Source organism: Heliangelus exortis, chromosome 2, assembly GCF_036169615.1.
Source record: "Heliangelus exortis chromosome 2, bHelExo1.hap1, whole genome shotgun sequence".
Classification (NCBI taxonomy): Eukaryota; Metazoa; Chordata; class Aves; order Apodiformes; family Trochilidae; genus Heliangelus; species Heliangelus exortis.
Genome location: NC_092423.1, coordinates 56,074,878 through 56,102,492, shown reverse-complemented (window position 1 = coordinate 56,102,492; position 27,615 = coordinate 56,074,878).

Here is a 27,615-nt window from a genome sequence, read left to right as displayed (position 1 = left end):
TTTGTTCCAGTCTTACTCTTCTCTCCTATGAGATAACTTGGTTGGGGTGGGAAAAAGAACAATCTGGGGTCAACTAACCACAGAAACTCAAGACAAAAAGAAAGGAGGAAGAAAAAAGTAAACGCCAAATTATTTCTCTTGTAGAAGCTGTCACTTTCAGATAAAAGGAATGAGTTCAGAGTCATATGGATGAAATCTTGTTCACATGGAACAGACCAATAAATCTAATGAAAATCATCATAAAAGGAGTTTAATTTGCCTGTCATTGTATTTAAATCAGAAAACTAAACCAAACCAAAACAAAAAACAGTCCCCAAACCAAAATATTAAAATGTCCTATTATGACATATTTATGAAAAAAAAAATCTTTCTTGTTCTTCATCAAAATATCTCTTGTATTTTATAATTTTGCTCTGCCTTACAATGTGGAAATTATTTGAGGCAAAAGTTTTGATCGTTCGTGGCCTGTTAATTATTTTAAAATTTCTTGTTATTCATTGAACTTTGGAAAAAAGACAGCACATAAAATGCTTAGAAATCAATACAACTTAAATTGAACAACAAGCAACTTTTGTGTTGGCTTTCTTCTGTTTCATATGCATTGGTTGTGATAAATAAGGGTTTAAAATTGTAATTTATTGTTTTGTTGAGTGTATCTTTCAATTTAATAATGTTTGCTTAGGTTGTTTGTTGAAATTGCATGTTATACCCTGTTATTTTAAAGTGTATGTTTAAATGTACTTGTAAGGAAGAAAAGCCAGAAAAATAGGAAGAGGGGCCGACTGTGGGGTCCCGCGAAACAGCGACGTCATGTGACCATTTCCCTCAGCAAGAGAATGAAGCCCGCGAAACAAGAACCAATGATAAACTGATAAGACACTAAGGGGAAGGAGTTTACGAAAAGTATAAAAGAAACGTTTGGGTTTTTGTTTTTTTTTTTTTACGTGATTGAACTTGCGAGCCGGTGGTGAGGCTACGCCTCCCCGGCTGCCCAGCGAGCTGCAGCGCGCTGCTTTGCTTATTTCTCTCTCAATAAAAAGTTTTACTGCTGAAACATCGAGTCAGCATTTTTAACAGTTTTATTTCATCTGTAACCAGATAGATAATAACCAGCAAATGTATATGAAAGGAAATTATGTTTTCATACAGCAGTGCTGAAAAACCCCAATGACTTTACATTGCTGAAGCAGTGCAAACCTTTTCTTTCACATGTGAACTGGGATGAAACTCATTCCTGGAAAGATGAGCACCTTTAGCTGGCACAGTGTGAATGGCTGTCCTTGAATATGAATCATGCACATCAAAAATTTTTGCACCCAGTTTTTTTCCAAAAACAGTCCTTGACACTCAGCTTTATCAGCTCCTTTGTTTTTTTTAGTCCAGTCATACTGAAGTTTTAGTTTTAAAGTAAGTTACTGCAAATGTTAAGCCTTTAAAGTCTAATTGCAAGGAAAAAGGAACATTTTACACATACTATCTCAAATTTTTAGCTTTGAATATCTGCTTGTATCTGCTTATAGAGAATAATTTAATCTCATTAATTCATGTAGGTTAGATACTAATTTAGGCATGATATAACGTAAGATCAACCCTACTCATGAGCATGTGACTAGAACAAACAGAATTATCACAGTCACCTACTGACTTCAGTGCTGGTATAGTGGCTTGGAGCAGTTCCACCCTCAGTCCATCTGAGTAGCAAAACAAGCCAGTGCCAAAATTTCAAGACCACAGTGCAAGAATTGCTGAAAAATAATTTGAAGTATACTTAGCTTATGATAAAATTCCTAAGACTACTTGTTTTAATAACTGCCAGGTTTCTAGCTGCCTTGATTACACGGAAAATTAAAGTAATAGGAAATTACATTAACTTTACTTCTGAAGTTGTGTGTATACTCATGTTCCCACTGATGAACAAAAAAACTTCTCTTTCAGCAGATTCCTGGGGTGATAAAAGACGGAATCTGGAATCTCAAGATGACTTAGATTCTGCTTCCAGGTTTATCCTTTGAATGCCTGCAGTGCAGTGCAGCCACAGTGGAGGACTATCCTTGTCTATGAATAGAAATTATGATATTGCTGTCAAAACAAACTATGGAAGTACTGGGTTACACAAATTAAGTATAACTATATATGGGCACAGCATAAAGCCAGGAGCAAAAGGTCATTTTGCTTCTTATTCCTTACTGGTGCTTTCAATGGATGTTAATGCCATGCAGTCCTTTCAAGTGCTCAGCTCTTCGAAACAGCATGAAGCACACTGTTTTGTGAGCATCAGGTTCTGAGAGCAGCAAAGACAGTCAGATCCTGTGTGAAGCAGGAGCCCTCTGACCCCACAGACTGTTCAGCAACTGGAGTCCGCAAAAACCTCCATAGCAAGACAGTTTTCCTTGCCTGATATGCATCCTTAGTTCATCTCAGAAGAGACTGGGGGCCTTGAAAGTTGAGCTTTTTGTTCAGTGACAGACTGTGAGTCCTTGGTCACTGAAGTCCTCCATGTCAAGATGTTAACCAGAAAAGCATATATTCCTCTTGGGTTTCATTACCAAAAGGTAATGCAAATGCATATTCACCTTACTGTGGGAACCGATTTAACTGCAAGCAGCTTCGGTCTCGAATTGGAATTGTAAAGTTATTAAAAGAATGTGAATATCCACAATGAGAAAGCAGAAAATGAGGTAAATAACGGGTGTTGTTTTGAAACTTGCCAGCACGCAGAACGATGCAGACCACCTATCAGAAGAGCGGTTTGGAGGGCTGGACAAGAACAGAGAACCAATGAAATACAACATATATGCGCATGAACAGAAGAAAAAGTATATAAAACTAAGCCTGCTATTAATAAAGTTGTCATTGTCATTGCCTGCCAAGAAACGAAGTATGCGTCTTTGTAGTCTCGCCGCAAGTGATGGACCCCGACCTGACTAATTCGGAAAGGACCGCAGAGATAAAGCGAGGGCGGCGAGAACCCAGCGGAGCAGCAGCCGGCTGATCTCCGGACATAAATTACTACATACCTGGGGAGAAGGTGAGTCGCTGGGGACAAAATGGGAGTGCAAACGTCTATAGGAGAAAAATCTATCGTGGCTATTTTGACTAAGGTTTTAGAAAAGCGTGGTGTTAATTATGAGGAACGAGCTCTCCGCACGTTACTTTCTTAGTGCAAACGAAATGCAAATGCAAAGTTCCAGTTAATGCTGGAACTGCCTTTCACATAGATACTTGGGAAAAGGCAGGGCAGATACAGATTGCTGGCGATGAAGAAAAGACAGAAAAAGATCTCATGTCATTTGCTATAGAGGACGTGGCAACCACGTCTAATCCGCTTTTTCATGACGCAGCTGCACAGACTGCTTTTGCTGGTATACCTGCTGCTAGCGATGCATTGTTAACTGACTCTAAAACTTTGTATCAAAACTTTGCAACGGAGGACTCTTTTTTCAAGGGATGAGGATTCTTTTGATTCAGGGGTAATGGATCCTGAAAAAAGAGCCGGACTTGTATACCCCTCTCGCCTCTTAAACGTTTGCCGCCGCTTCTTTAAGAGCCGCCGCTGCTGTGGCCGTGACTGCAAAAAACATTCCAGCAGCAGCCTCCAGGAGGAGAGGGGGGAGAAAAGCAGCGGAGGGAGGGGGAGGTTCCGAAAAGGGGTCTTCCGGTTCAGCGGTGACGCAAGCAGTAAAAGTTTCGCGTGAACTGTGACTTCTCGATTGAAGGCTTCAATAACTGATTTAATTACTGACGGAGACGACCAAAGAAAAATTAGAATTGATGTGCCGCCGCACGCCACGAACGCCCGAGCTTTCCCAGTGCAGCATCGGGAAGGGGGATGGAATGATGACAATGAGCATTGCAGGAGCCGGTGCCGCTTCCCCCGCAGCAGCGGGGGTCGGAGGATGTGCGACTGACGCTTTTTTCGCCGCCCCCTCCGCGCTGGAGCTGCCGCCGCTCCCGGCGCCTCTGAGAGGGGATGGCGCCCGGCGGCGGCATAAGCCGCATCTCGTTTGCTCCCTTTACCTCGCCCGCCACCTCCCCCAACCTCGACAGACCCTGCAGAGCCAGGGAGGGAGTATTATTGTGTGTGTGACCCTTCCTTTCTCTGCGCTATTTCTCTTGGCCTCCCACCCACTCCGCTCCCGCATTCTGTTTGTAACCATGCTACTCCGTGAACTATATGCCGTCCGGCTACTTCAGTTGGTAGAGCACAGGACTCTTAATGACAGGGTTCTGGGTTTGACCCCACTACTGTTTTTTCTCAGAACTGGCCATCTTATGTTTTTGGTCTCAAAGACTGTTTCTTTACCATTAATTTATATGAAGAGGACTGTGAACGTATGCTGTTGCCTCTTCCAACCAATGCTAGCCTAGCCTCGATTGAGGCTTGTGCTAAAGTTGGATCTCTAGCCCATCAGATGAAGGAACTTACTAAAACCTTTGCCACTGCAATAGGAGCGGAAAAGAAATGTTTTCATGTTGACAAATTGGACACTTTAAAAAACAATGTTCCCGTAGAGCATTCCCTGCCACTTACTCATCAGATAATGCCATCTCTGCGTGATGTGGTAAGGTGAGATGTTTTGCTAAACAGTTTCAGTCCAAGTTCACTTTCCAGGACCAACCACTGGAGCAGCAGTCAGCTTTGGGAAATGGAAGCAATAACTACAATCACAGACTCTAAGGTACTGTTACAAGCACGTGGGCCGTTAGGATAGGGATTAAGTGCCTTACTAGTGGGACACTCTAGCGCCACAATGCAGGGTCTTTTTGTTCTCCCGGGCATCATTGATGAGGACTATATGGGCCAAATCCAAGACATGGTGTGGACCCGCACCCCACCGGTTGTTATACCGAAAGGAAGCAGAATAGCACAACTGGTACCATTTGTTGTGAAAGTCCCGGTAGCAGATTCAGGAGTGTGAAATACAGGGGGTTTTGGGTCCACAGGTGGTTCACAAATTTAATGGACGACAGTCATCAGTTCTGATAGGCCAACTATGACCTGTGTGGTCACACTAACACATGGAAGTTCAAAAAGCATGAGAATCAGGGGTATGATTGACACTGGAGCTCATGTTATAAGGACTGACCAAAAGGCTGGCCCATGGTGTCAGCAGGAGCTGCGATAGCTGGAGTAGGCGGAGCTACTCAAATCTTTCAGAGTAAATTTCCTGTGCAAATTGTGACCCCTTGTGTACAAGTAGCAACGACACGGCCTTTTGTTGTCATGGTACCGCTAAACTTGTGGGTGGGTGATGTTTTGACCATGTGGGGAGTGTCTGTTGGAATTGACAGAAAGGATTTTTCCTAGGGGTCACGGTGTGTGATGGCATTAGGCAATCCACCCTTAAGCTGCAGTGGCTGACTACAATCCTGTGTGATCTGATCTTCAGCTCAGTGGCAGAGATCCCCAAAATATTCTTTTGCATCAGGATTACCCAGAAAGGTGTTTGGCAAACAGTACTGATCTTCAATTAGCATTTTGCAGGAGAGGTCTTGTTTCACATGCCCTCTCACAAATTTTTGCAGCTTTATTTGCAACTGCATGTGATAGAAAAGCCTTTGTTATTCCCTGTCCCAGTTAAGGGACTTACAGTATTTACTGACAGACCTGGAAGGACAGGGAAAGCAGTGGTTACATGTTGGGAGCAAGGTCAGTGGATTGAGATAGTAAGTCAGGAAGATGGATCTCCTCAATTAGTAGAGGTACGCACCACAGTGGTGGCATTCCAACATTTCCTTGTGTGGCCCTGAATGTTGAAACTGACACCTATGTGGCAGGTGTCTCTCAGTGCCTAGATTGTGCTGTGTTGAGAGATGTAAATAAACAACAATTGTTTCAACTGTTAAAGCGGCTTTGGCACGAATTACAGCCCTATGATGTTTTGCAAATCTGTAGCTACACTGATCTGCCTGAATTTATTTATGAGGATAATGCATGGGCTGATGCCTTGGCAGCTCTTGCATGGGCAGCTCCTGAACTGGGCAAATGGCAACAAACAGTATCTTCTCATGCCATTTTCCATAAAGGTGAGCGTGCTTTGCAGCATCAGTTTGACCTCATGAACCGTGAAGTGAGGGACATTATTGTGTCTTATGGAGACTGTCAACATCACACACCTTTACCCTTGACAGGTGTTAATCCCTGTGGTTTACAGAGTCTTCAGATTTGACAGACTGATGTGACACATGCCTGAATTTGGTCCTCTCAAGTATGTCCATGTGTCAGTTGACACCCATTCAACTGCACTGTGGGCCTCTGACCATGCCGGAGAAAACAGCAGCGACTTCATCTCACACTGGCACCAAGCCTTTTCAAGCCTTCAGTGTTCTCTATCTCATTAAAACTCCTAACAGTCCAGGTTACACTGCAACTAAAAAGTCTGCCTTTCCTAGCCAATGGGGCATTTCTCATGCTACAGGTATCCCACATTCCCCACAGACCAAGCCACTGTTGAACACATGCATCATACAGTCAAACGTATGCTTGAAAAACAAAAAGGGGAAAAGCATGGTGAAACACCACAGAATCAGATATGGAAAGTGGTGTACATGCTAAACCCCCTAACGGTACTGCCTAATGCAGAAAATCCTGTAATTCTAACACATTTCTTATTGTTACAGAGAGTGGGGGACAAACTAAGGCTGGAGTAATGGTCCGCAATCTCCAGACGCGAGACCAAGACGGTCTGTGGGACATGGGTATGCTTGTGTTTCCACAGATGCAGGACCCTGGTGGGTTCCTGCCAGGTGTGTGCATCCTGCTGTTAGCCATGGTGGCGATCAAAGGTGACCTGAACTGATCAGAGGTGATCCGAACTTCCACATTCTGAACCCTCAACATCTGACTCCGTGAAACAGTAAAAATGTTTAGGTTACTCTGATGAAGGCCTTAAATCAAACTACCTTTTGTGCCTCACTTGCACAACCTGAACAGCCTCTTCACACCTGTTTAGTAGGAGTTTTGCTAAATAGCAGTGAATCCAGCCTTATGCAGAATTGCACACCTAATTGGGATCTGTGGGACCATGCCCTTACAGTTGTCTTGGAGCCTCAAGGACTAGACATAATAGGGAGTTTGCAAGATGAAAGCTGTGTTTAACTATACCGTTGGCCATGACATACATGAAAATCATATAACAGTTATACAAGATGTTTCCCCCAATGTACTTCTTTATCAAAATTATTCTGCTTGGTGTCAGTACCTGGGGTGTACAGTGGTAAGCCCTCTCCCAGGAGTTGCCATTGCAAGACAATTACCTCCTATCCTGTTCCTTATATGTGGAGACAGAGCCTGGCCAGGGATTCACAAAAAAATAAGAGGAGGACCGTGTGCCATCAGTCGCCTAGGACTGTTGACACCAATTCAAACTTTTATTAAATCACATTTTCATGCACATATGCAAGATAAGTGTCGTTTAGTATTGACACTTGCATGCAAAGATTGTGGAGTCACGGTGAAATTGTAACTTCTTCAGTGCTTGCCCCTAAAGCATTAGGAACATTAAATAGAATGGCTTGTTGGGTAAGCAAGCAAGCAAGTAAAACCCCTCAAGTTTTGTACCAGTTGGAAACAGATGTAGATAGTGTGTACCATGCCACATTTCAAAATAGAGCTGCTACTGATTTTTTGCTTTTAGCACATGGGCACGGGTGTCAAGATTTTGAAGGAATGTGTTGTATGAATCTATCAGATCATTCTGAATCCATACATAAAAGCATAGCAGACTTACAAGCAGCAACTTAAATTATAACACAGGATTTTTTGGCATCGATGGTTGAATTGATTGGGTCTTAGTGCCTGGATTAAACAAGTAGTAAAACTAGGCCTTTATTGCCTCCTAGTGCTCATAATAGTTGTGTTTCTGTGCTACTGTGTTTGCTATCCTTTCTGCAAAGGGCCCTGCTGAGGATGATAAATTCATCTTTTGTGGCAGAAAAACAAAAAGGGGGAATTGTGGGAACTGATTTAGCTGCAAGCAGCTTCGGTCTCGAATTGGAATTGTAAAGTTGTTAAAAGAATGTGAATATCCACAATGAGAAAGTAGAAAATGAGGTAAATAACGGGTGTTGTTTTGAAACTTGCCAGCGCACAGAAGGATGCAGATGAAGTTTGCAGCAGATGAGTTTGGAGGGCTAGACAAGAACAGAGAACCAATAAAATACAACATATATGCAAATGGACAGAAGAAAAAGTATATAAAACTAAGCCTGCTATTAATAAAGTTGTCATTGTCATTGCCTGCCAAGAAAAGAAATTTGCATCTTTGTAGTCTTGCTGCACCTGAGTACTAAAGAGATTAACTGCAGTCATTAACCTTTGCCTTATGTTTGTCCTCTATGGTACAAGAGGATAAAATCACAGTTCTTGTGCAATAATATAGCACTCTATCTCTCTTCCATTTCCACAGCTCTGCCTGGGACAGTGGTGATGACACAAAAGTGGTTTAGCTATTGCTAAGCTATTCCTTTCTCACGGGAAAGTGTGTGAATGACTGCTGAGAGGGTAACTGCTGGCCAGGGTCACTACACTGCAACTTGAGAGAGTATGTTATGAACATATACTTCCATACATGCATCCTGTCTCTTTTGCACACCTCTTTTCTCAGGGTTCAGGTCTCCAGACAGCACTTGCTGTTCATGGAGACACATAGATGAATTCCAACAGGAGAAATCAGCCTGTGAAATTCAGACCAGGGTAGCTTTCCATCCCATTCTGACATATTGTATATGCAACCAATTTTCTTGATTTGAAACTTCAACTCAAAGAGCAGCTTAGCCCTAATGGTAATAAATGAACCCGCACTGTTGGCAGACAAGGAGTAGCTGAGTTGCAGCCTTACTAACATTTCATTTAGTGATTTAAACAGCACACAGACAAAAAAACAAAACAAGAAAAAACCTACAACAAAACAAAAAAACCAACCCCAAACCAAAACAAACAACAAAAAAACAAAGCAGTAAAAGCCATGACTTTGAATTCTATCTGTCTAAACCTCACTATTCCTGATATCACCTCGGGCTGATATTACATGTTTTCATCCATCTCATATTATATAGTCACAATATTGAATTTATATACTTTAATATTACTTTAAGCATATTATTCCTAAAAACATGTCACTCGCTCATTATGTCTGTTCTTAAAATGGAAGAAGTGTTCTTAAACAGAAAGCCACCTGAAACACACTAACAGTGTAATCCCTGGCACAAGACTAAAATTTGTAGAGACAGCTCTTATAAGAAGATATATTGGCAGGAGAAAGCATGATACTGTATTTCTTCATACACAGTAAAGGACTCTTCAGGTAAAAATATACAGCTATTTAATATTTATTAGCACGTGTAGTCTTTGTAAAAAAGTTGTGTGAAATCAAAGAAATTTATCCTACACCTTACCACAGAAAGTGATTTTCTGTTTTTTGAAGTAATTGGCTGGAGGGCCGGGCCCAGAGAGTGGTGCTTAACGGTGCTGCATCCAGTTGGTGGCTGGTCACTAGTGGTGTCCCTCAGGGATCTGTGTTGGGCCCAGTTCTATTTAATATCTTTATTGACGATTTAGATGAGGGGATTGAGTCCATCATCAGCAAATTTGCAGATGACACTAAGCTGGAGGGAAGTGTCGATCAGCTAGAAGGCAGAAGGGCTCTGCAGAGGGACCTGGACAGACTGGAGAGTTGGGCTGATTCCAACGGGATGAGGTTCAACAAGACCAAGTGCTGGGTCCTGCACTTTGGCCACAACAACCCCATGGGGAGCTCCAGGCTGGGCACACAGTGGTTGGAGAGCAGCCAGACAGAGAGGGACCTGGGAGTTTGGATTAACAGGAAGCTGAACATGAGCCAACAGTGTGCCCAGGTAGCCAAGAAGGCCAATGGCATCCTGGCCTGTATCAGGAACAGCATGGCCAGCAAATCCAAGGAAGTGATTCTGCCCATGTACTCAGCACTGGTTTATCTCATGTATAAACAGCAAATGTACTTCAAAGAGTATGATTTTTCTTCTGGAAACTGTTTCTATAGACAAAAAAAGCAAAATAAGAATCACAATCTCAAAGAAAACAAGTTTCCCAAATGACACTTGGTCAGTGCATCATTTTTGACATTTAGTGGTACTGCATTTATGTGACATTTCTCTATATGAAGAATAAGAGTTTTAATGATTGGTATTAGAAGATGAATACCCACATATACATTTGCGTCTCTTCCAAAGCAAATTCCTTCCTCCTGTACAATGTATGCATTTGTGTTTCCAACAGTACTGCTCAGATGAGTAGAATACAACAGCTGGTGACTGTTATGGACCAACTAGATAGCTTTTGTGTTCTTTTTATTTATGTGTGTGTTCTTTTGAACACTCTGACAATGTAGTAAAGACACAAGGACAGATGAAACCATTACAAGTAAACCAGCAGCTATCTATCCCCCAACTTGTGTATTAGAAAATTGGTTAGTCATTTCTAGAGAAGGATTAGAAGGAATTTTAAAAATTCTCTCATCCTTAACTGAATTTCTGAAATGTTTAAAAATATTTAAACTGAAATGTTTAGAAATATTTATACTAAGCATAAAGTACTGTGTTTGGGAGGCAAACAATTGTCTTGCGTTCGTTTATCTGTTTAGTAATTTCAAGACATAGAACAGCAGTGCCCATTCAATCCCCTATGGCTTTATGTTAAACTACACTTGGAACACAAGGCAGTGGTTTAGAAGCCAGCAGTAAATTATCAGCTCCACTGACTTCAGTCGAGTGATATTTTCATTTACAGTTTTCAGCTACTCTTACTGGAAAGCATGTTAAATAAATATAAGAAGGGAATAAGTGGCCAAATGTGCTGAATTGTATGTTCACTATAGCTAAATGCAGTAAATGTTTGATGAAGTGTATAAATAATTAGTAACACATGCATACATTTAAAAAGCTTCTCTGCTCAGGCCAGCATATACCTGACATCTGAATTTGGAGAGGCACACTGTGCTTTCTTTGCTATTTCTCTTCCCTAGCACTTTATGTGGCTAGCTAGGAAGACACAATCTTTTAGTGTGGCTGCCAAAGAGGTGGGGGCCCAACATTGTACTATGTGCTCTTTAATTCCCTCATCTATAGCAGGGAGCTACCGATGTTCAACTCTTCACTTGGACTTGTATGTATGGAACCTAATATAATCTATTCAGTGCCATCTCTATTAATGTCGTTCTTGAATAGACATTGATTTCCCCAAGCTCTCTTCATGTGCCTGCTCAGAGTCTTCTACGCCATTTTGAATCACATCAGGCCTAAACTGGGAAAATACAAATAAATTTTTTAAATTATAAATGAAATATGTACGTATGTATGCATACTTATAAAATTGGTGTTGCAAAACTCACTGCCACATGGCATGCAGATGTCTTGACAAAAGACATATTTTAAGGACTCACATAGAAGAGACCGGTAGACATGAAAATACTTTAATATTTTAATATTTTTAATACTTTTAATTTTTTAATGTACTTGCTAAAGTAAGCACAAATACATGTGCTAAAAATGGAGAACCTAACATGTATTTACCTTACCAGTCTTCACACTCAGCCTTGCAATGCAAACAATAACTGAAGTGTTATAAACCTTCTAACATCTAAAGACTCTAAAAAAACCTGCATACTTACCATGAGTTATTGTCACCTCGATCTGACAAAAAGAAACCTTGATTAAACTGGTGGATTTTTTGGTTTATCTATTCTACAAATTGGACTTGAAAAGAACTTTAAGAATTCCAGTGAACTCCAACTGAAGAAAATGACACCTAACCAATTTCCAGTGATGAAATTCAGTTAATGTTTTCAAAATAAAAGAAAAAAATTATCTTTTTTTTCCCTTTCTTTTTGTTCTAGTGAGATGATGAAAGCAGGTTATGCTCTGACTAAAGACAAAGTAATAAGGAAGTGCTATACAAAGGAATTATGATTTTTACCAAAAATGCTCATTGCTTTCCCATTTATTTTGCTTGTCTACAGCTGAAATAATTACTCTATGTTAGTCCAGGTACTCCACAGGAACACTTTAGGTCCTGTAAACAGCAAGGTAGTGTTTCTGTACACGGAAAAAAAATACCTCTTCATCACAAAAGCAAAATAATATTTTTTATAGCTACAGGAACTGTGGATAAAAATGTCTCATTGTAATAGTAACATTCAATAGCAATGAAATCTGACACAGAAACTCATAAAGTTAGTGGGTTAGTTACAGTTCATGCATTACTCCCAATGACAGAAAATTATTGGTGATATGTCAGTCCATTAGGTGACAAAAGTGAAGTGAATTAGATATGACCAGTTTTTGCATCCTTGTACTTGAGAAAAAATAGAAGATCTTTGTTTTTCTAACTGAACTTGAACCAAATGTCTACAATGAAGTTTACAGTGATACATGGAGTACAATCACATTGTGATTTTGTGTATGCCACCGGACATTAAACCTCAAGAGCTTTAGGAAATGTTAAAATCCTCAGAAGGTTTCTACCTCAAAATGTAGAGTTGCAAAATATAGCTCAAGGTTAGATTTTATAATTTTAAGTAATGAAAGAATTAAAAGACTTCAAAACCAAAAAGACATCAGTGAAGTTTGGAAATACTCATCTTGGATAATCTGGAAATTTCCATCACTTTTTCTGAATTCACTTCAGTCCATTCCTTTTGATCCATGCCAAGTGGCCTAGTACCAACTTGAAGCAAACTCTCAGCCACAATTATCACAAAAAAGCTTAATAGTATAGATAGAGCACTTTATTTTCACCAAGGTGGACATCCTGAGGCCTGGACGTTCACACAGTGCGAAACAGACTCTTAAACTTAGCAGTATGGTACACGTTTTGGCTTCCAGGGATCCCTAAAAGAAACATGCTACAAAAAGTCCTGAAGAGAAAGACACAGATAGCATCATATGACACTACAGTTGAAACTGTCAGAAACTTCCTGAGTCTTGATATTCATTTAAACAAGATGTTAATATCTCTAGCATTAATAAAAATTCAAACCCACTGAGAACTATTAGTAAAAGCAGTAAAAGATTTTTTCCATTGGCTTTTTCTGTAAAGTATGCATTGAAAATAGAAAAGCTGTCAAAGAAATGTGACTAAATTTCAAAGTGAATATCTCCCTCGTGCTACAGATGAGTGAGAATCCTCTTGTTCTCTGATTTTATTTCTACCTCAGGACTTTTGAGGTTTTTGAAGATAAGAAGCATTTGTACCTTGTTCATAGTCCTCAGGGAGCCTACAAATCCCTCAAAATCCCACAAGTCATGTCTTTTGAGTAACTTACTTCAACAACTTCCAACCTCACAAGCTTCTTCAGTTTCATGTGGTTGATTCAGTGATCATCTCATCTGGGCAAGTGCTATATGCATCTCCAAACCACTAGACTGAAATTTCTTATATTATCATGGGTATGCAGCATATACATGTAGTAGTTAAAAAATACTGGATATTTTATGTCGCACTGCCTTGGAGATTCTGCCTCCTAATTCTTTGAAATAGTAATTCCATCCTTTCCCAGGCCAGTGCCTTCGAAACAGAGAGGAAGTTACACTTTTCTCTGTAGTTACTATTTAATGACAACATATGGAACTAACATGTATATTATATATAAAATATAAAAATACATTAAAAAATATCAGTGGCATGATATCCTGTCTCCTAATAACATCAGATCACAGATGATCTCATGATATATCTTCAAAGAGATGAACTCAAAGAGGCAAAAATGCATGCATTCTGGAAGAAATTAACTTTATTATACATACAAGAATTTTTAATAGAGTGAAAGGTACGCTTGAGTCTTCAAGTTCTAGGGACTTGAAGTCCCTAAAAAAATACTGAATATGTTTTAAACATTTTGTCAAATGAACCCCAAATTTAGGCTTCTGTTACCTGTTTGCTTCTTTCCTTCTTTCTCCTACTTTGAAACCCATCTGTTCCTTTATCACTTTTTGCCGACATTTCAGTTATTCCAGAGCATTATTTCCCCAATCTATCTTCATTGTATCTATTTTCAGTATGAAAATTAGTTCTGATATGGAGAAATGAAAATTTTCTACTTCATCAATATCATGAAAGGAAATTATATTCTATTACCTTGATGTTAAACATTTATATACTGACATATTTTTCATCCTTATGTTTATTTCCTGAAGTGATACTGGATGTCTAAGAGTAGAAAGATAAATTTAAGTAGCAAGGTGATCCAAGCATAACTGCTTGATTTAATTAAATAAAAAGTAAGTGGGAGTCCCTTATTAAAAGTCATCTGATTTTCTGAACAGTGTTTTCTTTAAGGTATGGAAAATAAATACAAACATCCTCACAAAAGAATGTGATTAAGTGCTATGTTTTTGGTTTTATAGTAAAAAGATGTAAAGTATTCCTTATGATCAGTTACAATATTTTCAGATTTACTTCAGACTAAGCTTATTAATCACCTTGAAAATACTGATCCATTGGTGGAGATTTTAAAGAAATTTCCTGAACAAAAGCTACGAGTATAGCTGACTTGACACCTATCCATTGAACGTTTCAACATAGAAATTAGTTCTGATAAATCTTAGAAATTTTATTCTTTAGTGTTATCTGATGTTTTCCATGGCATGAAGTCTGATTACTTTCGTGCTTTATGGAGGAAGTTGCCTTAAGATTTCTCATGATCCTGAGTATGTGATATTGGCTTAGATCCAGGAGATGAGTAGGTTAATTTCTGGCAGAGACATTCTCTAAGATGTTACCTATCCATGGAGACACTGTGTGCCTCAGTTCCTCATCTGTTATATTCATGTCTTCTACTGAGTCAACAAATGCTTTCTGTGCAAGTGTTCAGTTTCTTGAATGCTAAAACGACAAACTCAGTTACACTCCTTGCATTCTTGTAGAGCAGGAGTCCCCTTCTGTTTCTCTTTGAAAGTACTTTCTAGCAGCTCCCTGGTCTATGAGAGGTGACTGTCAAGCGCTACCACAACGCTGATAATAAAGAATGAAAAAAAGATTACTAAAATAGAGTTAGCCTTTGTGCCTTACAATATTATGCTTCATGAGCAACATAGGTAAAACCATCCTACCTCCAATTCCCCCATTCTTTCAACCCATCATCTGAGAATCCTGAAAAGCCTGATGTCATGTAGCTTCCAAACCCCTTCCATTTTTCAACACAGAGTTATTAGTTTAGCAATTCTCTATTTCCTAGGTTACTTGAACACAAGCAGACTCTTTTTAGGTTCAGCTGTATTGCTGGTATACAGAAACAAAACAGACCAACAGAAACATTTCAGTGGGTCAGTAAGGGGGTTATACCAGAGAGCTGCTGAAATTGAGGTGTCTCTCTGGACATCAGAGTAAAAATATTGACAGACATCCCAGTCTGAACTAGCAACTAGTCCTTTCTCAGTTTGGGCATCAGCCACACAGCAGTGGAGAAAGTTAGAAATGTTAGTAGGCAATTACATCTGCATGCAGAAGGTAGGGGACACCAAGCAAGGCAGGCCTCATGAAGCTGCATACAGATGGGTTATTTTGCAACATAGAATACACGTGATCTTTTGCAAGAAATAATAAAAATCCTAAGAGACTGAGCAGATTCTCTTGAGATTGTCTGGCAACATGTATATGCCTGAAAAATGTGCAAATGCCTTTAGATCTCCCATCAAAAATCATGCACATAGCATAAATTCAAGTGCAGAATTTCACCTCCACAACAATTTTCAACAAAAGGAAATTGTACTCTTTGCACATACACACACACATATTTATAATTGTTTTTATTTCAATGCAGCTAAGATAGAACTAAGATACTCTGGTTTTAACTGTGAAAACATAAAAAAAATTGATTCTCACCCCTGAATTCTTACATGACATGTTTTAACAAAGATGCTGGCTTGACACTGCATGATGATCTTTTTTTCCCACAGCTGTCAAATGTTCAATGAATCAATCATAAGCCTTCCCAGGAACAAAAAAGCAAGGGTGTTTTCTCTCTGGGTGTGTTTTTCATTTACATAAATAAGCACTGCATCCCCTTGACTCTGTTGCTTAAGTTTATTTATATTCATCCATTATTATATAGTAATCCATTAAGTAGATAATACATTAAGTAGACTGTACCATACAAAATGAAGTTGTCTTTTCCAAAGATAAATGGTACAACTCCAGTCACATCAGTGATTATGCATGCTAAATTTTAATCAAATTAACAAGAAAATTGAAGGAAATGAATATTGAAAGGAATGGCTGCGTCAGACGACAAGTGCAGTACCATGTCTCTGACAAAAGGCAAAAGTAATATGGTTAAAACCACAAAATACTCTCCTAGAAAATATCTTTGTTCACTGAAGGCTGTACCAAGTTGGATGTATTTGGTCTGTGTTTTCTAGGCTTTCTCTTCTATGACCTTTCTCAGTCTTCCTTTGAGCTCATGGAAACTTAAAAAAAAAACTATCTTCTAACAAGGATTTCTACAGAAGTGGGAGGAAACCGTGTTCGATGGTTAGCAGACATACACTGTACCATGTATAAGACCTAAAAGCTCTACAGGCTTTTTCTTACAGTGTATTTTAAAGAGTGTGACAACAATTTTAAGACTTATTTTTTCCCTATCCATGAAAAATAGTCAGTTTCCTGGAATATAATGAAATGCTGCTGTCTTTTTTTTATCAATGATGTAATCACTTTGAAAATACAAAATATGTCTCTCGAATCAGTATTTTTTCTGCTCCTTTTAAAATATACCAAACATCCTCAATTAACATTTTTTTTTTCCCCAAACTTAACTAGCTTCTCTTTTATATCATGCTTGACAAGCTCCTAAAGATAAGACTGCTTATCCAGTAGCCTCCTGGTACACTGTCCAGACAAACATAATAAATTGAGCAGGGTAACAAGGACTGAAAGATAATAATAAATAAAAGAGAAGTTCTTGAGATGGCAAAATCTGTGTTATCTTTACCAAGTCTGTGTGCCAGTGATTTATGACTTGCTAAAGAACTCCTTCTGCTGTATAAAACTCCAAGAAAAAAAGTGCGCGGCTCTTCTTCCCCCCCCCCCCCCACCTTCTCTCTCGCTGCTTCGGCTTCAGCTACGGGACAGCAACAGCGGAGAAAAGGAAAAGCAGAGAACAACAAACAAGCAGGAACAGCGGCTCCTTCACCCCCCGACTCCAGCCAGAGACTAGGACCGTGGACGGTATAGTGATAAAATCTTAATTGCTCCCTCGTTTTCTTAACGACTCTTCTCTCCAAAGTAACGCATGGTGTTTACCCTTTATTAACAGTGATATTTTGTTTCCCCTTTCCTAAAATAAATCCTTGTAACTTGCTTTAATTTCAAAACGTGTTAGTGTGCAATTTCCATGCGTTTCTCTGGGTAGTGGCTGCATTTTCCTCAAAATTAAAATATTAAAATAATAACTCGGATCATGACAGTCACCTTTCAATAATGCTTCTAAAAGGAACGGCTATAGGTATCACTATTTACATTTCTCAGCTAACAGATTTTGGAGCTAGAAGTCACATACAGTCTTTTCCAGCTTTTCAGATAATGTGAAAATGAGCTAGACAACCTATGAAGAAAACTTAAATTCTGTTTAAGCCATTAGAAATATTTTGGAAAGAGATTCTTAAACACTTTACGTGTCTCTACGTGTTTAAGCACCCACCATGCTTTTATGTAGATTGGTTCACTGTTGAAGGTTAGTTCAAAAAAGATGAGTGTATTAGCTACGTATCAGAAACATCTGGGAGAAAAACTGAGCATGAAATTTTATTTTACAATTGTGCTTATATTTTTAGTATTATAATACTGTTTCATCCAAAACCATAAATCATATTTACTTTCTTTCTCCCAACAGATCCTGAAATAATGACACACTTTAAAATTATTAACTTTTTACGTAATGTAATCCTTTCAATTCTCATTTTCAGGCAATTTCTCTACAATTATGAAATCTATGTCTTCACATTTTTCATAATGAAAGCAAAGATTTCTGGGAAATCTCATATTTTGAGGAGCTGAGGATATACGAAAAGGCTGTAAATGCTGCAAAATGAATGATAAAGTCATAGAATGTGGCAAGAGTATATTTTATTTGATATATAGAAAAATACATTGAAAAAATAGGTTTATTTACAGTGGATGACAATGAGTTTTTACGGAAAGATAATCAAGCTTACAGTAATAAAAAAAAAACATCAAATGCACATTCTGTGACTTTCCTAATGAGATGGTTTCTTCTCAGTTTCTATATATGCAGAAAGCTGTAAGGATTTACACTTGTATCCTGTATTACTGAAGGAAAATTAATTTTCCTTTTGCTTAGCAGCAAATCTTATTTCAGTTGTGACAGAAAGAATTAATGACAATTAAGGCAATAATATACAGAGAAATGCTCCTGACTTGGGTTTGAATTTACACAGAACAGTTTTCTATATAACAAAATATCTTCCTTACCTCTTTGTAAGCACAGGAAAGATATAGACCTATTGGAGAGGGTCAAAAGAAGGGCCACAGAGACGATCTCTGTGTAGCACCTCTGCTATGAAGACATGCCTGGAGAAGAGAAGGCTCTGGGGACACCAAACCAATCGTGCTGTACCTTTGGTATTCAGGGTATGTGATACGTGCTTTTGCAGCTGGAGTGAGTGTTACTGTGTCGTTTGTTTTTCATAAGAGCTGCTTAAGAACCATAGTTGCAATATGGTCCTCAATACTGATGTATATCATGGTGCATGGTGCTGTCGTGTTTCATACAAAGATAAAAAACATGGTTGGTAATTACACTCCCAGTTTTAATTTGGGAAATGGTACCACTCCATCTTATTTTGGGCTGACTCCACCAGATTTAAGTAGCAATAGCATTTCATTTCTCAATCTTCTGGTGGGTGGTGTTAATTTTTCTCATATATTGCTGAGGAGTAAGACAAAAACTACAGTCATGAGAACAAGCATGCCTTTCCGGAGGCCAAGAATTGCTGTTCGGAGATTGAGAGCTGCCTCTGGTACAGAGAGCACCGCCACTCCTGCCTCCCCAGCCGCTTCTCGCCCCCCCTCATGCAAGGGCACAACTCAGATACCGCTCAGCCGGCCAGCATCGCCAGGGTTTCTGCCACAGCTGCAGCTGCTGTCTCTACTTCCACAGACACTGCTGCTGCTCAGAAAGCAAGCCCTGCTGCTGCTACTGCTGCAGACACCACAGCCTCTCTCCCTCAGCCCACACAGTTACTTGTTGACCCTGTAACTGGGAGAAAAGGAAAACAAGGGAAATCAGAATTGAGCCTTAACCCTTCAAGGTCTGAACGAGATGACCACGTGAGAGAGGATACTGCCTCTCCTCATAGAGCAGCTAGAGCAGACTCTAAAGCAGAGTCAGCTTAGGAGGACTCACACTCAGATTCTGCTCAGTGCTATTCCATGAGGGACTTGCATACTCTGAGAAAACACTACAGCTGTTTTTCAGGTGAACCACTTCTCACTTGGTTACTCCAATGCTGGAAGGAAGGGGCCTGGCCAAAGATGCAGGTATTGATCGGGCACTTGGGGAAAAGGCTGGAACCACCAGCCTATGGAAATGACTGTTGTCAGCTGTAAGGGAGAGATATCCCTTTAAAGAAGAAATAGACTGCCCACAGGTCAAAGCAGCCACACTTGAAAAAGCTATCAGGTATCTGGCTGTACGAGACGTGATCTGTAATGATTATGACATTGAAAATCCTTATCACATGCCGTGCCCTAAACCTATGATGCAAAGGTTTGTGTCTTGCTGCACCACCACCTTTTAACCATACACTATCAGTAATGCTATGGGTTCCTGTAGATGTGGAGGAAACTGTGGGTGATGTGATTAAAACAGCACGAGAGTGTGAAGATGCTGTCACGGCCCCTCGTCAGACCTGGGTCTCAGCTGTAAAGAGAACTGCTGAGAAACCGCATTCACCCCTTTTTCCTCAGACAGAAGGAGAACGCCGCATTGCAGCCATTAAGAGGAGACGCCCTCCTATGAGATGGAATCAAGAGAAATGGGATTCAGTAAGAAAAAAAACCTATGGGCACTCCTGAGTGAGTGTGCAGAAGACAAATGGCACTATTGTATGTGTCCTGGTTTGGGTCAGGATAAAGGTAATTTTCTGTCTTGTACTTTTGCTTTTAGCTAAGTCTCTTGTAAGTAGTTGCATATGCTGAAATTAACAGCAAGTATCTCAGACAGTGTCTGCTTCTGGGACTGATAACACTCAATATTTATAGTTACATCTAGAGACTGGTATGAAGAGCCAAGGACACTGCTCAGCTCTGAGGAAAACATTTCACCCTCCAAGAGGGATAAAGAGATCCCACCTGCAGCCCTCCTTTGGGGAGGAACGGGCAAAATAAATGCAGAATTGACCAGAGTATTTCATCCCATATACGTCATACTGAGTATAAATTTGAGGCATCATGGGGGCCAAGCCATGATTTCCTGCTTCCAGCTTCTGGCTGCCTGCCCTTCCTTCCCCTCTCATCCTGGAAGGATTCTCCATCCTTTTGCCTGCTTGTGGTCCTGATCCGTGCCAGCCCATATCTGTGTGTTCCTGCTTCCAGTTCCCCACTGCTGCCGACTCCATGAGTCCAGCTAGGACTTTCCCAGGGCTGCCCTGCAGCCTCGGTGGTGATGTGAGTTACTTGGAGAATAGGGGGGAGGAATGTGATAACATTTTCCTGTATATTTGTATATATTTAGTAAGTATTCCTATTTATCGTTACTGTTTCATTAAAGTTGTGTAGTTTCGTTTCCAACCCATAGGTCTCTCTCCCTTTTTCTCTCTCCTTTCTTTATCAGGGAGGAGAGAGAGACTAATAGAGAGCATCTGTCACTTGGTTTAATTGCCGAGCCAGTGTTAAACCGTGACAGTATGTAAGGCATTCCTCTCATGCCAGTGTGCCAGGATTCAAGAGAACTGTATTGATATTCCAACTGAACTTCATGTTGAGGCATTTTTTCATTTCATTCATGTTTGGTATCATTTTACTGACTTCCTAAATCTTATCACAGATCATTTCGGAATGGAACTGTTCCTTTGCTGTTACAGATATTTGCCAGTGTGCTTCAAGTTGCTTACTTTCAACTGTTGGTATCTCTGGTTTAGTGGATAACTGGATTCCTATCAGTGCAATGATTGCCTGCATAGAGATATGCTGCCAAGTCACACCATCTCCTTGAGATACTTTTTCTAGACTTTACCTAGATTCTCAGTTAAAAACTCAACTGCGTTTTTTTATATCAGACAAGAATCTATCTCTTGCTCCCTTTTCTACAACAGCTCAGTCACTCTAAAATGCTACCCCAGAAGTTCTAATCCTGATGAAGGGAAAGATTTTCTGTCAATAGTTACTGTCTCGTTTGCTTGCACACCTTACTCCAGACAGCTGAATAGACAAGTTAAGAGTGTTATTAAATGATAGAACTGAACTGTGAAAATGAAACATACAGCAGGCACCTTAAAGCTTCTCGAGCACTTAAAACTACTTTAAAGATGGCTACTGTGCATGAGTAACACAACGGGCTGTGTCTTAAGTCATTCTGTATCTTTGCTTCAAAATGCTTGCATTGATGCAGATGCATGCACTGTGTATATCTGTTAGCATTCTAGCCACTGAACAGGCCTGAAAAATGATACATTCACAGTCATTGCTAAAAAATTTTATTGGGTCATGCTATATGCTACATACATATATAGAACAGGAGGCATATGTATCACAGTCATATGTGTGCTTGTCTGTACCATACGATTAATTTAGCATATGCAATGCTTTACATAAAACAAAACAACACAAAAAACAACACCCCAAAACAAAAAAAACATATTGCAAGAAGAGGGATCACTGCTGTAAAAGGGGAAATAAAGCATTCAGAAGACTAGATTAAAGTGGTCACATTTTTACAGTGCACAGGAGTCCTCATGCCTGTGTTTTAAATTATCGTCACACTTCCTGTCATGGTTTAACACTGGCCCGGCAATGAAAACACATGACAGATGCTCTCAATTAAGCCCCTCCCCTCCCTGTTAAAGAAAGGAGAGAGAATAAGGGAGAGAAACTTACGGGTAGGAAACTAAACTACACAGCTTTAATGAAACAGAAATGATAAAAGGAACAATTTCTAAATATATACAAATATACAAGAAAATGTTATCACATTCCTCCCCTTTTCCCCCCAATAACTCTCATGTCACCACCGAGGCTCCAGGGCAGCCCTGGGAAAGTCCAGGCTAGACTCCTGGAGTCAGCAGCAGTCAGGAGATGGATGCAGGAACACAGAGATATGGGATGGTAGACAAACCAACGGAATCCTCCCAGGATGCTGAAGCAAACTCTGAAAGGTGAAGAAGGAAGGAAAGGAAGGGGTTTGACCCTAGTTATCCCTCAAATTTATACAAAGTATGATGTGTATGGGATAGAATACTCTGGTCAATTTTGGCTTTTTGTTTCGTCTACTGCCCCCCAAAAGGAGGACAAAAAGTTCCTGAGAGCTGAGCAGTGTCCTTTGTTCTTCATACCTGTCTCTACCTGTATATATAAATATTGAGTGTTATCAGTCCCAGAAGCAGACACTGTCTGAGATACTTGCTGTTAATTTCAGCATGTGCAACTACTTACAAGAGACTTAGCTAAAAGCAAAAGTACAAGTCATAAAATCACCTTTATCCTGGCCCAAATCAGGACACGACCACAAAAAAAGAAAGAGTATATAACATCTGAGAGCTTGACTTCTCACTACTACTTCTCAGTATCAGTGCATCAGCTATCCTTTTCCCTCCTGCTTGTCTATTTTTCAAATAAAAAGCCCAGACAGTGTGGTATGAAAGTCACCAAATCAGTAACAGACATACGAAGAAGGGAAGATACTTCCCTAGATCCGCAGCTTTTATATGGAAATGAACACATCTCTATTTAAAAATAGACTTATCTGTTTAATACAACAGAAGAAGCAGATTTACCAGAGAGTCTCACAGAGAGTTGCAAAAGAGCTTTAGAAAGCTTACTTAACTCCTTTTCTGTAGGCAGATCTCTGCTTCCTAGTTTTAGGTTACACTGCCTAATTGTGAGCGGCTCCCACACACAGCAGATTCTTGGAAGGAAATCTTCCCATTATCTTGTTAAATAGGAACACTGAGAAAAAAGGTTGCAAATGATGGTGAACAGAAGAGTATGTTGTCTTCGGTTATAAAATTACTTCTAGTAGAGTATATGGAGGCCAGGAAGAAGGAGTGTTTTGTATTCTTTGGAACATGTATCTACTGTGTTCCCTTCAACCAATGCCCAGAATTAACCAGAGTTAACACAAAATTAATGTTTCAGAAACGTTGCACATGTGCTAATGTTTTAACAGTTACACACAGGCATCCCTTAATGATAAGAACAGGTGATGTATCAAATGAATCATTGAGTCCTAGAATGCTTAGAAAGGGATCTTAAATGTCATCTAGTTCCAAAGTACCTGCCCTGGGCAGGGACACCACCCACTGTTGTTGATCAGGTTGCTCAAGACTCAATCCAACTTGGCCTTGAAGTAGGGAGGAGGCAGCCACAGCTTCCCTGGACAACCTCTTCCAGTGTCCTAAATCTCCCCTCTTCAAGTTTGAAACTGTTGGCCCTTGTCCTCTCACCATACAACTGTGCAAAAAGTCCTACCCCAGCTTTTCTGTGGGCTCCCTTCAGGTATCGTTAAGCCACTTGGTCACCTTGGAGCCTCCTCTTCTCTAAGCTGAAGAACTCCAAATTCCTCAGTCTATCTTTAGGAGAGGTGTTCCAGGTGTTCGTTTTTATGGGTCTCCTCTGGACATGCTCAAGGAGCTTGTCACGTTCTTACTCAGTTCCCTGTATGACCACAGACTACTGGAATATTCCAAGGCAAAATTAAGACACAAAAGATGTCAGATGTCACTTGTTATCCAAACATGGCAGAAACAACTTATCAGGGATAGGAGATAGAAGACACAAACAAAGGCAAAAAAAGTTGGAAAGACAGAGAGGAATAGATGGCAGACCATCCACACAATCCAATGCCATCCCATTGGCAGATCCATGGCAGGGAAGCTTCAACATCTGGTGGGGAATGTCCATCCAGTCTCCTCCTCTTCCAGGAAAGCTTCTACATAATCAATTAATTCTCAGACCTTTTCTGCATAGCTCGGCCCCCTGTGTTGCACATCCCCGGTACTGTCACCGCAGGGGTCTTGTTGTTAAAGACCCTGGGCCCAGGCTCATGTGCAGGGTATTAGGCAGGCAGAGTCTGACAAAGTTCCTGCCATCAAAGTGCTTTTTGAGGTGTTTTTTTGTAGAAAGTGGTACTTTATGAGGAAGGAGCTGCTCCTTTGTGGTTGGGTAGAAGTGGAGTCAATGTCACGATGTTTCTTTGTGGTTGCAGAAGTTCTAGTAAACAACATCGCAAGCAGTCTTTTGCAAAAAACCCCCAGGCTAGTAATGTTTGAGCCAAACTAATACATGGACCTTCACAGCTCTCTATGTTCTTCTCGTGCTGGGGACTCCAGAACAGGACACAGGACTCCAGGTGGGGCCTCGCAAGAGCAGAGTAGAGGGGTAGAGGCCCCCTTTGGTTGGCTGGTCACATTTCTTTCGATGCAAGCCAGGACATGGTTGGATTTTTGTGTTGCAAGCTCATGTTAAACTTCTGGCCCCCCATCACACCCAAATCCTTCTCCTCAAGGCTGCTCTCAATCCTTTCTCCTCCCAGCCTGTATTGGTATATGGGAGTGCTTCAACACAGCTGCATATATTTCTCCTTTTTCAATCCAGGTGCATACACTTCTCTGCATCCTCAGTTATCCTTTCTTCACTACTCACAAAGCATGAAAATCTATAAGGCTGGGAAAATTTCTAAGTTTCTCTGATCCAGACACTAGGTTGATAATGCATTTCCATCATGAAATTTATAACGTGCTCTGGGCTCAAAAAATTCTCCTAATGCATTTCCCAAAGTCCATGCAGAGATGTGAAAATTTATTTTGACCCTCCATAATTTAGGTACAGTGTTCAGGGGCTCTACACAAACTATATTTTGAGAAATCAGAAAAGCATAAAGAACCTCAATGTCTTGCTCTCTGAGAAGTCAGAACTTTTACTCCAAATCGACTATAACACAAAATTATTTTCAACTGTGATAATTCAAAACTGTCATGTTGTAATTCAAACTACCAATCAGGCCAATTTTGAGGTTAAGTCTCCTGGGAAACTTGAGAAGAGATTCGGTTTCTAAAAACATTTAGACCTGTCTTCCATTGAATGAAGTATTTTCTAAAAAGTATAGTATTGTTATTGTCCACTGGGAAGGAGGCTAATACGGTCTAATTAATTTCTCTAGTAATCTAAACTAGACCTGGATCCTCAGAGACAAAAGCAAATCAATATCAAACAATGTCATCTCTTTATGCCTGTTTTTTTAAAGAGAAATTAGGTCCTGTTCTGTGCCAGCCCTTTGTGTTCCTGCCTCCACTTCCCCACTGCTGTTGCTGCTTTATGTCTTGAGGCAGCTTGTAGTTCCCTGTCCACCTCCTTGAAGAACCAGGAGTAAGGAGATTGAATATAGTCCTTCAAGGCATCAGCTGAAAACTAGTGAAAAACGTGAAAGCTGTCAACTGGAGATTAACAGTTTTTATCATATTATTTGGAAAATTTCTTAAAATCTTATTAAAAGAATTTTTGGTTGATATTTACTTCTTTTTATAAGAGTAAACATTCTCCACGAAAATCATTTGTGCTGTAAATCTGATTATTAACATAGATTTTTCATTTTTACTTTCTTCTCCCCTTCTCTGATAAATACTTACATGTATTTTTATGCCTCCATCATATTCTCTTGATCTTTGTGTTATCTTATCAATATTCTAAAAGATAAATATTTCCTATTTAATTTTCAAACACTATTGACAAGTGTCAGATATACTTTTTTTTTTTGTCCTATTGGAAGGTGGCATCAAGGAGAGAGACAAGGCATTTCCAGTTTTAAAAATTATGCCTTTGTACACTTTAGCATGAATAAATGGTCTGATTCTCTGAAGAAAATCTTTGCCACTACATTATTTAACTTGCGTAGCTGAGATAGATATATGAAGTAGCAGATGTTGAAAACATGCATCTCCAAATAATTAATTTAAATTAATTATCGAAACCATATTTCAGTCCTCTGTGCACTCTGTAATGCTGTTTCTCTAAGTTTCCATCCTGCTATTATTAATCCCTTGAATTATACTTAGCAGGCACCACAACTGCATCAAAATGTGTTGCAGAACATCAGGCACTAGGCTGTGAAGATAGTAAGGAAACATGCCTCTCATATAGGTTCTCTTTCCCACAAAAGTTCCCAACTGATCCTTCAAGGTCCTTTCTTATTTGGGCTGCTCTAGGACTTTGTGGTAAAGTGGTGAACACATACAGAGTCTTTGGCATGACACGTAGCCGGGCATTTAAGTGGTGTGTTTCCACTGACTTCCAAGGGAGATAATAAGGCAAAGTATGCTCTTTGGGAGCTTCTTGTGTAGAGTGATTGCTGAGTGCTGTTCCATGACTGGGATTCCAGAGCCCACTTTCAGTGCAGACATCAAGTATTTTTGTGATGTAAGTATGGTGTGAATAGGTCCTTTTTATAACTTCTGCAACTCTTTAGTTTTTGGGGTTTTTTTGTTGTTGGTTTTTTTTTTTTTAATCATTCAGGTAAATTCTCTGGATTAAAGAACACTTTAGGCTCTTGAAGCTTATTTTACGTGTGCTTCAATTACTGATACTTCATGCCTCTATCTATATGCAATGATACATTAAATTTCTTGAGATTTCTTTCTAAGTTGAATTATACCTTTTCAGTCAAGTATCCAAACATGTATCATATTGTTTTCTTTGAGTATGTGAATAAAGATTAAAACTAGAGCTGAGTGGAGAGAAGAAAAAGATTATGGCATTTTAGTGAATTTTCCCATTTTCAATTTTGCTTTATTATTTTCCCTCCAAAAATAGCATTGATCTTCAAAGCAGAACATGTAAGAAGATCTTTTGAAAAATTCAGAGGTTTTCAGATCCTATTTAATTTAAAAATTGGATTGAATTTTTAAACAAGGTCTAGTGGAAATCTTCAGATTTAAGGAAATCAGAAGCACTAGCTTACATTAAGTAGAGGCTACCAGTGTCTTGACCAGTTACAAGTTTAATGTTGTGAACAGAACCAATGAAAAGAAATGCTACCCATGTTCAGAGAAGTGTTATTTAAGTAACTAGGCTATTAGGCTCAGATTTCCAAAATTTTTTCAACATTTAAAACTCGTCCGTTTGCTGATTTTTTTTCCAGACAAAGAAAGAAGTGCGTATCTAAGCCTATATGACTAAAAAAGGTAACTTTACTACCTTAACCGCTTCCCAGAAAAAAAGATGACAAATACTTTGAGTGCAGCCTATACAATATATCTCTTTTTTGCTAATACTTTTTGCGATAGTAACTGCAGTTACTACAGTGTGGATTATCTAGATACAGCTCCACTCTCTGCCCTCCCATCAAACTAAAGTTGGTCATGTCAGTGAAGCTTATTCTTATTGGTTGGAATTAAAGCAGTAGCAGGTTGAAG